Source organism: Bos javanicus, chromosome 11 (assembly GCF_032452875.1).
Source record: "Bos javanicus breed banteng chromosome 11, ARS-OSU_banteng_1.0, whole genome shotgun sequence".
Classification (NCBI taxonomy): domain Eukaryota; kingdom Metazoa; phylum Chordata; class Mammalia; order Artiodactyla; family Bovidae; genus Bos; species Bos javanicus.
In genome coordinates, this window is record NC_083878.1 from 101,876,584 (window position 1) to 101,890,294 (window position 13,711).

Genomic DNA, 13,711 nt, shown 5'->3' on the forward strand with positions numbered 1-13,711 from the left:
AGCGAGGAAGAGGCTCAAGGCAGGAGGATGTCATATACAGGGTTTGGTTTGGTTTTTCATTTCATTCTTTTTTTAAGTTTTTTACTGAAATATAGTTGATTTACAATGCCTTTATTATAAAACATCCGACTGCCGAGTAAAAAACAGGGACTGTTTGTGCTGAGCCTTCAGCTCTTAAAACTACCTGTGAAGGTGGCCTAGTTCATTCACAGCATGACAAATTCACCACAGCGCACAAGTACACGCACATACACGCACACGTATCTCAAACGCACATCACAGAAAAGACGAATCAAGACTCCTAGTCTGGACTTCCATGGTGGTGCAGTGGATAAGACTCCATCTGCCACTGCGGGGGTCTCGGGTTCGACCCCTGGGCCAGGAAGATTCCACGTGCTACAGAGCAGCTAGGCCCGTGAGCCACAACTCCTGAGCCCCGCACTCCAGGGCCTGCGAGCAGGAGCCACGGGCCTCTGAGCCACAACCACTGGAGCCCGCACACCTAGAGCCGTGCTCTGCAACAAGAGAAGCCGCCCCAGTGAGAAACCTACGCGCCACGACGACGAGGAGCCCGGCTCGCTGCAACTAGAAAAAGCCGCACGGCAACCAAGACCCAGCAGAGCCAAAGCTAAGTAAAACAGATTTAAAAAATAAGTAAAAAGCTCACCTCATTAGGTGAGGGCCGGGGCCCACCCAGCAGACTCTCCCATAGAAAGACTCCTAGTCTATCACAGACTTAGAGAGTGAACTTATGTTGCTGGGGGATGACGTGGAGTCGGGATAGGTAGGGACTTTGGGGTGGACATGTACACACTGCTGTATTTAAAATGGATAACCAACAAGGACCTACTGTATAGTGCGGGGAACTCCTCTCAATGTTAGGAGGCAGCCTGGATGGATGGGGAGCTTGAAGGAGAATGGATACATGTCTTCACCTGAAACTATCACATTATTAATGAGCTAATTCAAAATAAAAAGTTTCAAAAAAAAAAAGACAGAAAGTCTATATAACTTATGAAACAATAATACGTGTCCAATGTATGCCAGACACTTAATCCTCATGACTCAACAATGGAGGTGTTCTCACAAACCCCACTTCACCTTTAAGGAAAGAAGCTGAGGAAAGTGAAGTCACTTGCCTAAAGTCACATAGCTGATTTCAGGTCCAAATGAACCCCACCCTGCAAGTTCAACTATTAAGCTATACTGCCTTGATAAACAGAATTTCACTCATTCAGTACTGAATGATAACAATATGTACTGTGAATCCAGTACGCTTGGCACTGCTTTAGTACAACACTGGGAATAAAGCAATGAGCGAAGCCAACTCCCATCCTCATGGACAGAGCATTCCAGAGGGGGTGTGAGAAAAACAATGAACAAAAGGAGTAAAACACACAGGGTGATAAATGTGATCGTGAGCGAGGAGAAAAATGACACGGAGGCAGATGGGGGCAGCTCGGAGGCTGCAACACTGAGCAGGGTGGTCTCGGAAGGCCCCTCTGAGACGGCGCCATCTGAGCCAGGACCTGAAGGGCACCCAGGCATCTTTGAGGTGGTCTGAGAACTGGGACAGAAAAGGAGACGCACTTGCAGTCTGCCTGGAAGAACTCCAGGGGGAGCCTTTCTCAGGACAGCTGCGCATCACCCCTCACAGCTTCCAGCCCGAGGGCACCCGTGGGCGCTGAGCAGGTCTCTGGCTTCACCGTCACCACCCGAGACTCTGAGCCTGGCTGGTCCTAAGCCTGGTCCTCCTCTGTCTCCAACTCCACTTGTCAAAACTCATTCCACACACAGAGTGCTCCTTCTGACACCGCTCATCCCTCACTCCGACCACACTTAGGCACACGTGGGTAAGGATGTGGTCATGCGCCTCTGTTTGCCCACTGGATTAACAAAGAGCGGAAGACTAGATAAAATCGAGTGTGGGGGGAAAACCAGGCACCTGATCTCTGTTGGTGGAGAGTGTAAACGGGTACAACCACCCTGAAGGGCAAGTGGACAGGGTCTATGGAAATGGTAAACGCAGTCCCCTAGAAACGTACTGGACCCTTGGGCACACACTTACATACCACAGCACCTGCTGTGGCCAAGACTGGAAATAACCTACACTCCCTCTGCGGAGAGCTGGGTGTGGTACCTCCACAGGCGAAGTCACTCAGTCGTGTCCGACTCTGTGAAACCCCATGGACTGTAGCCTACTAGGCTCCTATGTCCATGGGATTTTCCAGGCAAGAGTACTGGAGTGGAGTGCCATTTCCTTCTCCAAGGGATCTTCCCAACCCAGGGATTGAACCTGGGTCTCCTGCACTGCAGAGAGATGCTTTACCGTCTGAGCCACCAGAGAAGCCAGTACTTCCACAGAGGAGACTCTATATAAGCAGATGTTTAAGAAAAGATGAGCTACGAGCAGTGAGGATGAAATACTAGTCTTTCCAAAGACGATGTCTGACATGGATAGTGGTCATAAATGAAGATCCCCTCATTCTTGGAGGAGTAAAGGGTCAGGATACAGGCTATGCATTCTTCAGTGCTTTAGCAAAAAATAAAGTAATGATAATATGCATGATGACAAAGACAGAGTAAACGTGGTGAATCCAGTTGAGTATACAGAGTTTAACGCACTATTATTCCTTATAACTTTTCTGAAAGCTGGAAATATTTTCAAAGCATAACATTTAAGGGAAGTGTCACGGCCATGGCCAGGCATCACTAGCAGAAAGCATTACAACACCCAGACAAGCAGGGGCCCCTTCAAAGAGACACGGCGTCTAGGCGGGTACCCGAAGCCAGCTGAGAAGGGAAGGGGGTGGAAGACCTCTGCGTGGCAGTAACTGGCCCAAAGCCTCAGTCAGCTAGTTGGCACGCCATCCCCTGACCCAGCCTGAGAGGCAACAGAGTAAGTTCCAACTTAGGTTCTGGGTCAGTGGCCATGCAGCCCACCCTCCTGCCCACCCGTCTTCTCAGTCTGGCCCAACAAGAGCAGACACTCACTGATGGCTGTGAAGGACCTGCAGACTCCTCAGAAGAAAAACCGAAAGCATTGTATCTGTGTGCTGGATTATTTAAAGTAGGAAAAAGAGATGTTTTGGAAACACCCGAAAAAGCCAGAGAACAAAAATTTTATCTAGTTAACAATTAATACGTAAGAACACCTCATTTTTCCAAGCATCTAGATGCACTCAGAATACAGGTCATTTGGTTTATGTGTTAACTGTGTTTTAACTGTATTGGTAATTCGTATGTCAGGAGGGCCAACATTTCCTGGTTATTAAGAATGAACATGATGTTAACAGTTTGGATTCGAATCTTGGCTCTCCCCCTTATGACCTGAAGGATCTCAGGGCAAGTAATTTAACCTCTTTTTTAACCCCAGTTTCAAAAACATATAATACACATAATTTCATAGGGTTGTCTGTGAAAACGGAAACACACCATTTGCTGTATAAATAGTACTGACTCTACCTCCGAGTACAGTGCTGGGTGCTAGGGATGTGGCTTTGAGCCTCATGGAGCGTACACCCTGTGAGTATTATTGCTGTTCAGTCACCAAGTTGCGTCCAACCCCATGCTACAGCACATCAGGCTCCTCTGTCCTCCACTATTTCCTGGAGTTTGCTCAAAGTCATAGCCACTGAGTTGGTGATGTTATCTAACCATCTTATCCTCTGTTGCCCCCTTCTCCTTTTGCCTTCAGTCTTTCCCAGCATCAAGATCTTTTCCAATGAGCTGATCCTTCGCATCAAGTGGCCAAAGTACTGCGGCTTCAGCTTCAGCATCAGTCCTTCCAATGAATATTCAGGGTTGATTTTCTTTAGGATTGACTGGTTTGATCTCTTTGCAGTCTCAGGGACTCTCAAGAGTCTTCTCCAGCACCACAGTTTGAAAGCATCAATTCTTTGGCACTGAGTCTGTAAGTATAGCTAGATATTAAATAGATAACTCCCAAAACTAAAAACTCACAAGCTTCTGTGACAATGTCTCAATAAAAAGGCCCAGTGCTAAAAGCTTAGGTCAGAAGGACATTCCTGGCAGAAGGAACAGCATGTGAAAAAGCAGAGGTAAGGGGAGCCTGTGGAAGTGGAAAGAGAAAGCGTGTGTGAAACGTTTACTGGCAGGGCTGGGAGCAGGGGGCCCTCCACAGAGGGCAGCGGTGCAACCGACGCTGCTGGAGAAGCAGCACAGCCTGCCCATGGCATGCACGGAGTGCTCCATACACCGTGGGCACGGGGCAGCCCGAGTCACAACGCACATAAGCAGACTTGAAATGAGTGTCCTCTTAATTTACAGGTTCACCATGTATGGGGCGGTCATATTCTGGTCACTTTCTGAAATGACTTTCTGATTGAGTGTCGCCTCTAGAATGAAAGCATGAGCAGTAACAGCTGCGTGAGGTTTTCCAGCCTGCGGCTCTGTTCTGTACCTGGGCAGCAGCTCCTTCAGTGCAAATCACCCCAGGGATTTATACACACACACACACACACACACACACACGGGAGTAAGGTAGGCTTTGAGAACAGAGGTTCTAGCAGTTGAAAGACTAGTTGCTGGGATGCAAACAAACAGCAAGCCACTGAAATCCGTGGAGCAGTGGTAATTCGTATCTAAATCTGAAGCCTGGATGGTAGCAAGAACAGATGGCTCTGCAATATGCAAACACATTCCCGGCAACAACGGGCTCGGGCGACGAGAGCAAACGGGAGCTGCCGGGCAGCGAGGGGAAGGACAGCGGTGCAGCCACGAGGCTCCGGGGACAGCACCAAACGCCAAGGGCAAAACAGGCCTCCCGCGGAGGTGGAAAGGCAGGTTTCCTGCGCACAAGCTTTGGCCGACACAGAGCGTGTTCCCTCGCCAGAAGAAGGGAACACGGCTCTCTGCAACCAGCAGTGACACGTCACCTGCCTCCCCAGCACCAGCTAAATCGCGCCTCAAGCTGGGTGGGGGGAGGACAGATGAGTGGCCAACAACTATGGTGCAAAGAATCCGCAGAAGTTCAGGCGGACAGATGTGACCTTTCACCTGGACGCATGCTGTGTATTTAAGGGAAAAAAAAAAGGTCCGAAGAGAAGTGACTTCACCAAGGTGACATCTTCAATCATTTCTTTCATTCATTCATTCATTCATTTCTTCAACTAATATTTATGGGACACTTCCTAAAATGTGCCCTTGGGAAACAGTAATGAAATAAAGAACATTTCCAAGAAGAGAAAGACAGACAGTAAGTTCCTTTTTTTAAGTGAAATATCTGGTGTATGAGAAGATGAAACACATTATGGTTTTAACACGTGCAGGGTAGGGTGGCTGGAAGTGAGGGTGCTGCAAGGTCAAGTGTGGTGCACACTGAGAAAGATGTGAAAATGAGGACACAGGAACGTGGGCTATTGAGAGGGGGAACAGTCAGCACAGGGACTCTGAGAGGAGATGGGGCACGCCTCAGTGTCCTGGAATCAGGAAGGAGGCTAACAGCTGGAGCAGAGACCGCAGAGGAGAGGAGACGCATGGAGCTGGGAGGGGTGGGGGCCACTGAGAGCAGCTGGGCCTTTACTCTGGGACAGGCGGGAGCCACTGCAGGGCTTGAGGCAGAGGCACGACGTGTCTGGACTTTCCCACTAAAGCACGCCCTGAGCGCTGGTCGAGACTAAGCGAGAGAAGCAGGGAGGGCCACCAAGCCCAGGGCAGGTCCAGAACGAGAACGTGGAGGTCAACCGGCTTTAACAAGGGCTTCCGATCCAGTGGTGACATTCTCGTCCTTTTACTTTCAACACGGATTCTAAACTGCAAAGAATATCATAGATCAAAATACCTCCTTGTAGAATATAGAGTTCATGATTTTCGGATGGGAGGTGAACTTCTCAGGCTTCAAAAAAACAAAGAACACGAACAGAACTTTTAGGAGATCTGATGTACAAATGCTTTATCAGCAAACCTGTCAGTTACTACATGAGTGCAGTGTGGCAGGTGCTTGGCTGAGAGGTGGGAGGACTCAGAGGCCGGCGGACGGCATGGCTCCGGGGCCAGACTCTGAAGGCAGACTCAGTCCCCCCAGAATGAGAACAATGTAATGACTGTATGTACGACTTAGGGCTGCTGTTGGGGTTCAATGTGGTACTTCACAAAAAACCTAGCCCACTGCCTGGCACGTGCCAGTGCTCAATAAACGGTGACCACTGTCATTACCAGTTGCCACCGATAATGCAGTCCTCATACAGGCCCCAGGCCACCGCACTAAGGGAGGAGAACGAGGTGGGCTCTAGGGTTGGGGACACAGAGCTGAATCCCGCCTGGGCTGTCTGATATCAGAGGCCAGCCTGGGACTCAGCAGGGAGGCCTCCTTCAAGGGAGCAAACAAGGACACCACTGTCCAAGGAGGAGGAAGAGGAACCAGGGAGCGGGTGTCTGCCAGAGCAGAGCCAGCCCCTGTGCGGGCCAGGGGACACCGTGACCCACGACACTGGGTCCCACCGCAAGGCGCTTACCCAGCAGACACCCTTCACCTCTGGGACCACAGGCCCAGCCCTTATAAAAACTACCGCCTCTACGGCCTCTCTCCTGGCTCTGAAATGTCATGACTCTCTGTTTTGGTTTTGTTTGTTTCATAAGACCTTAGAAAGGGGGAAAGCATCAACAAAAAGGTAGAATAACTTGAGAAAGAGAAAACAGACAATAAGCATTACCCCCCAGCACCCTTTCTGGTGTGACAGATCTCACTCACGCTACCACACCTGTATCAACCATTACAGGTCACTTTTCAAAATGCTGTCAGATAGAAACTGATTACTCCTCGTGCTCAGCATCAGTCCTGACACGTGGGCCCATCGACACTGAACAAAACCAGGCTTCTCAAGCCGTCGGAGCCTCACTCTCGTCCTGAGGTGGGGAACTGAATTATTAAGAGATAAAAGCACGTGCCACCCCCTTTCTGCTTTATTTCCTTATGGAAGGACAGCTGAAACCACACAAGGGAAGAGCCTGCATGGCAGGTGACTTAAGAACAGCCATTTATAAACACAGGCACAGAAAGGCTGGCGTGGAGGGGCGGGGCCGCGAGGGAGGGGGCGAGGGAGCCCAGCCCGGCTCCAGGTCCAGAGAGGGTGTCACCTGACTGGAGGCTGCTGCGCGGACGGTAGGAAAGCTATAAATAAGACTGCAGATCTATACACTGGGCAAAAGTGTGAGGCGGCAAACGAGTACTCAGGCAGCATGTTTATCTCGAGCCATGTCCTGAAGGGGCAGACAGCAGGGCTTGACGACACCCAGGCCTGGCAGCCCGTTAGGATAAATCCGGATCGAGGACACGAAGGTCCAATGAGAAGTATGAAGAGTGACGAAGTGTTCCACTGACGCAGCAGGTTTCACTTCTTCCCGCCAGCGCGTCCCTGCACACACACTCCCCTCCACGCTCACACGATGGCACACGTCAGGATTTTCTGGGAAGGCCAGGAGACATTTTTATTTCCCCTGTGTTTTGCCAATTTCAGAGATAACGGATGCCTTCTGTAATCTTCTTTCCTCTTGCAGAGAGACTGGCTGAGAGAAGGATCTGCGGCCTGAAGCCAGGCTGTACCCATGGTCAGGAGCCGGGACCCAGGGCCACAGGGGTTCCCGCATGATCCCGGGCGTGCCGCTCACCACTCGTCCGTGGAGCAGCGCAAGGCAGGACCAGCATTACTCAACGGACCAAACCAGGGGCACCGAAGAAGGATAAAAGGGAGGAAGGAGAAAGAACAAAACAAAGCGGAAGAAGAGGGGCAGAGAAAGAAAACCATGAAGAAGAAAAGGTAGGTCAAGTGAGGGCCTCCAACATCAGCACCCCTCAGCCTGGGCTGTGGGCAGGGCACTAGAAGGCAGAAACGGGGGATGCGCTGACGGGAGGGGCGATGAGCAGAGAGCAGCACGGGAGACAGTCACGAGGAGCTGGGCGGGAACGAGTCAAGCTGGACACACAGATGTACTCAGAGCGGGCGTCCTGTCCTCGATCTCACGTCCACCATCAGGTGGTGATCCAGAGGCGACTGCAACTGCGTGGACGCCCAGCTCTGGAAAGAACAAGGTGCAGAAAGCAGAGCGGGGCAGCACTGAGAGAACACTGAGCTTCTGAGAATCCAGCTGGCACAGGCGCACCCCTGTCCTGAGACCTGAGTGCGGGGCCCACGGACTCAGCCTCACCCCCTCCTCGCCCAGGGCTGTGGGCACCGCCCCGAGGCGTGGGCCAGCCTGCAGCACTCCCGTGCGTGCTGACAAAGCTCCGGCTGGGAGCTGAACCCCTGCTACTGAAAAACGTGCAGTCACAGAATTTGTGGACCAGAAAAAAAAAAAGATTATGTTTTTAAATTTTAAAATATTCAGTGTGGCTTAAAAACTTAGGACCGAAGTCCAAATGAGTACTCTGTGGTGAGAAGAAAAGTGGGGAGAATTCAGTCCAAAGCAATTACATGCAGCCGCGTTCGGGGGTCCGGTCTGTGGTGGCAGCTGCCACCAACTTTCTTCTTCTCAAGAATGCAAATGATTAAGATAGATTAAATACCTACTTTGCTTAAATACTCTTGATAATGAGTTTCTTTCCTTCTTTTAAGGGTGTTTGATGTTGGCAGTTGATGGATCTCGAGTTAAATTGTTTTAATTCAAAACAGCACCATCTGTCGTTAGGAGCTACCGGCTCAGGAGCGGGGGCCGGCGCAGCACTGCGGAGAGCTGTGGAGGTGACACCGCAAAGGCCACGCGGTGCGGGCAGACGGGCAGGCAGCCGTGGACCGGGCACCGCAGGCGAGGAGGCAGAGACGCAACTCTTGTCTCAGCCAGGAGATCCAGGACTCGATTTCTTCCTTGAAAAACGGGGGCTGGCTTAAAGATGGCGATGACAGTGACACTGGCAATCCTGACTGGCAGCTAGATTCTCAGTGCACGCTGTGTGCCTGACGCAAGAGAGGAGCGTTTTACACAAACAACCTCACTTATACCCTCTCTGTACCTTGTTTAAACTCCTTATGTCCGAGAGTGTGTGTACTAATGTCCCCATTTTACAGCTGAGCAAGCTGGGCTCAGAGAGGTAAAGTCACTTGCCCAAAGTCACACAGCTAAGAGCGGGAAAGCCAAGACAGGTATGTGACCCCAGAGACTGTGCTTGTAGCCACGGAACCATGCTGCCCGGCAGCCACTGAAGAGCCCATGAAGAGCCCTACAATTCCATCCCTCCAGTACCCAGAGTCCAGTGGCCACAATCTGCCTTTGCTCTGAGTGGTCACAGAAGCAAAAGCCGAGATGAGCACTAAGCAACTCAGCGTCTGGAACCTCAGCTCCAGGAGCGGACTGTGCTGCGCCCAGCAGGACGGCCAGACAGGCCTCGTTCCACGAGGCGCCACCTTCAGTCCACGCCTGTGACCCGAATGCTGATGTGAGTTGTAAAAACGAACAAAACCTGAACTAGATGCAGTGGAAAATCCCCAGCAGTTGGTTTTTTGAGAGGCTCACTAAGTATCTTCCAATATATGCTTATTTACTTGGAGTCACGGCATGGACTATATAAAAGAGGTGACCGTGTTCCCATTAATCACGTGGACATTACCTCGAGCAACCCTAGCTATGGAAACAAATCAGGGGGGCCATCAGGTTATTTTGTGAGGGTCAGGGTAAGTTTTCTAACGTATGAAGTAGGCAAAGGTAAAACTCTCAGTAATAAAAGCACTATCTGCAAACAACTTGAAGGTACTCTTCATAAATCTATACAGATAAAATTAGGACGATCAGGAGGACATCATGCTCCCAAGAAAGTGAGCGGACAGTACAATGTTTCAAAAGAGAAAGAAAAAAATAACGATCTACTAGCAGCTCAGAATGTAGGTGCCAGTATCATAGTTATCTTTACTGCCAGACTCCATTTTCCCATCTACCATCTTATTTAAAAACAAAAAATTGAGGAAGGGAACTCAAACTCCAGCACACTGCATAATGGTGTGTGTTGGGGGAGCGCGAGGGGGAGGGGCTCACAAGCACCCGGGCAAGAACTGACTTGGTCTCTTAAACTAGGAGTAGGTGAACAAATCTTCACTTTCCTATTATTTATGCATTTTGCATATGAATAGATTCATATTTTGCATATAAAATCTGGCATAATTTTTAAAAGGAAAAAAAAAAAAAAAAAAACGCTTCTGACTGCCTTAAAGTGAAAGTAAAGTCGCTCAGTCGTGTCTAACTGTTTGCAACCGCAGGGACTATACAGTCCATGGAATTCTCCAGGCCAGAATACTGGAGTGGGTAGCTTATCCCTTCTCCAGTGGATCTTCCCAACCCAGGAACTGAACCGGGGTCTCCTGCATTGCAGGTGGATTCTTTACCAACTGAGCTATCCGGGAAGCCCCACTGATTGCCCTAATGTGGAGAACAAATGAAAATATACACTATCTGACAAGAGTAAACAGATGACTTCACTTAAAATTTAGGTTAAGAGATTTAAAAGGAAATGCTAATGGTCAGCAAAATATGACCATCTTCTAATGGGCAGCATAATTTATGACTTGAGAAGAAGGTTCTTGGCATGAGAGAACCAACACTGGGCAGCACAGTGGATGGACATCAATAAGAAAACTGAGAAACCATCCACGTGAAAGAGGGGCCAAAGCATGAATGAGCAAAGTGTGAATGAAGACACATAAACCCCAGTCTCCCCTGGGGAGCTGACGAGGATCCTCTCCCACTGATATCCAGTACTGACAAAAATCAGGAGAAATGGCATCCACACACACTGAGGTCCAGGGCGTCAGTCAGGACTTTCCTTCTTCCCACCTGCTATTGCTTCCAAACTTCCATAATAATTCTGTTACCTCCATCATTTAAAATGTAATTTTGTAAGTGATTCATGAGGCTACTGAAAAGAAAAAAGGAGAGAAGGACAAAGGGTGGATGAAGAGCTGGGAGGAGAGAAGGAAGGAGAAGGCGGCAGGGAGAACCTGAGGCTCCAGGCTTGGCAGCCAAGAAGCTGGCACAGGTCACTAGCTCTCGGGCTCAGTTCTCTCCTCCGTGAAAGGACAACACAGGCCTTCCCCGGCGGTCCAGTGGGTAAAATGCTGCACCTCCATGCAGGGGGCCCAGGCTCAATCCCTGGTCACAGAACCAGATCCCACCCGCTGCAACTCAGAGCACCGCATGCCGCAGTGGAGGTCGAGGATGCCGTGACTAAGACCCAGGGCAGCCAAATAAAAGTATTATTTTAAATGAAAGAATGAAAAGACAGACAGACGACAATGCATCTGTCAGAGCTGCTTCTTGGTTGAGAAATAACCTAAAGGGCCTAGCACAGAGTCTGAGAGCCTGTTGCTGTCGTTCAGTGGCTCAGTTGTGTCCGAATCTCTGCGAGCCCATGGACTGCAGCATGCCAGGCTTCCCTGTCCTCCATGTCTCCTGGAGTTTGCTCAAACTCATGTGCATTGAGTCAACGATGCCATCCAACCATCTCATTTTCTGTTGCCCCCTTCTCCTCCTGCCCTCAATCTTCCTCAGCATCAGGATCTTTTCCAATGAGTCAGCTTTTTGCATCAGGTGGCCACAGTATTGGAGCTTCAGCGTCAGTCCTTCCAATGAATATTCAGGGTTGATTTTACAAGTGCACAACAAATGCTCTTTTTATTATTACTCCTACTTCTCATGGCTGCCTCTTCTTCAGGGGTCTTTCACCAGAAACCCCGAAGGGAGAGGGGGCTAGTGCCCAGGAGGTCTGTCCTGACGGGCAAGGAGAGAACAGGGAGGACCGTGCAGCCTTTCTCTCCCCTGGGGCAGCTGGTCTATTGGCAGCCTTCTGCCCACTGCACCACATTTTTAGTTTGCAAGCTAACTTTGTTTCTAATTATCTGCTTTGCAGTTGGATCTGCTGACCTTACATCTGAAGGACAATCCTGTATCTGCTTAAATGATCAAAAACAGTGCACATTTTACCCACAAAGTCCATGGCTGGAAAATTACCTATAGAACTGAGTCAAATGAAGACACTCATTTACTTCGTTTCATTTCTGGTCAGTTTTCATTTAATAAGGAGCATGCCATTAACAAGGCAAAAATAGAATTTATTTAATTCAGTAGACATGCATTAAACACAGGGAAAGGTTCTAATCGAAAGTATTATCTCACATCATACACTGAAAATAATTCTAGGTTGATTAGAGTTAAAAGTATGGAATCAAGTCACAGAAAAACATGGGAGAAAAAAGATATGACCATTTCACAACTACTTTCTTCATTTAAAAGAAACACAAGACAAAAGAGAAAAAGATCAACAGATTTGACTAAATAAATACCTCTGTTGGTTAAAAAAAGAAAACATAACAAAATCTAAGGCAAACAACAATTTGGGAAGATATATGCAAAAACAAAAAAGCTTAATATTAATAGTGTTAAAGAAAAACAATGAAAAATATTTGCATAAAGTATGCCAAGATATGTGCTTAAGAATATTCCCTGCTGCATAATTTTTAAGTATGAAATAACTAGGCAATCTGTCCATCAACAGGAAAAAGTAAAATATAGAGACTATATCTGTACAGTAGAATAGCAAATGTATTGTGTTCATACATATGATCTGTATATTACTGAATGAAAGAGAATTATAAGATGTTTAATGAGATCTATATTTGGTTTTTTGTTTTTTCTACTACACACACACAAAGGTCCTAAAGAACTATTCATCAAGCTGTTAATAATGGTTATAAACAAACAAACGAAAAAGATTTTATCTGAGTGGCAGGGGGAACGGGTGGGCAGGACCCCGCCCTCGCCATTCACTTTTTACTTTTCAGAGCTCTATGTTTGTTTTACAGCCACCTCTAACTGCTGGTCAACATCCATTCTCCTTTACTTTCTTAGAAACAGAAGCTCAAGCTTTTAAACAGGACCTGTTGCTACCCAGCCAAAAAACTATTTCTCAACAAGACTTACAGCTAGGTATAGCCAAGTGTCTAAGTTCTGACCAACAAACAAAACGTTTTGCCAGGTTCCGGGAAACCTGCTAGGAATGATAATGAGATGATGGCTGGAGCGCCAGCAGCCATACCAGACAACTTAGACATGAAGACTACACGTGGCAAAGCAGTAACATAAGTGGAACCTTGGTCCCTGACAATACAGAGCTCCATACCAACCATGGACTATTCTGAAAGGACTATGGTATTTACAGCCAAACCTGATCCTGATACAAACAAACGTATATGTCTAAAACTTAGCAAATTAATAGGCAATGATCTGAACTGACAAATGAGAAGACAAGAACTACACCTAAGAAAGAAATATAAAGGCGAACATTCAATCGCACTACTAATTAAGGAGATAAAGGAACACAGTAAACTGCTGTAGTTCATCTATCAACTAAGTAAAGATGGGAATACGTTTGTCTTCTTTTGACAATTTTTTCCAGTATTCATCTTTTCACACACTGAAATAGGCTAACAGATACTGTCACGGAGTGTAACATGGTATAGTCATTTTAGGAAGTCAAGAAACACCTGGGGTAACAGGCAAATTTGGCCTTGGAACACAGAATGAAGCAGGGCAAAGGCTAATAGAGTTTTGCCAAGAGAACACACTGGTCATAGCAAACACCCTCTTCCAACAACACAAGAGAAGACTCTACACATGGACATCACCACATGGTCAACACCAAAATCAGACTGATTATATTCTTTGCAGCCAAAGATGGAGAAACTCTATACAGTTAGCAAAAACAAGACCG

General features: G+C 48.1%; 1 protein-coding gene and 1 long non-coding RNA gene across 5 annotated transcripts in view; one reads left to right on the plus strand and one right to left on the minus strand.

Annotated features, from left to right (window-relative positions):
- Positions 1-13,711, minus strand: part of MED27 (mediator complex subunit 27) — a 246,214-nt gene that overhangs the window by 198,415 nt on the left and 34,088 nt on the right. The gene's annotated exons all lie outside the window — the stretch shown is intronic.
- LOC133257676 (uncharacterized) lies at positions 6,227-9,814 on the plus strand. The gene is made up of 2 exons (XR_009739644.1): positions 6,227-7,778; positions 8,574-9,814. It is a non-coding gene; the product is annotated as an uncharacterized LOC133257676 (long non-coding RNA).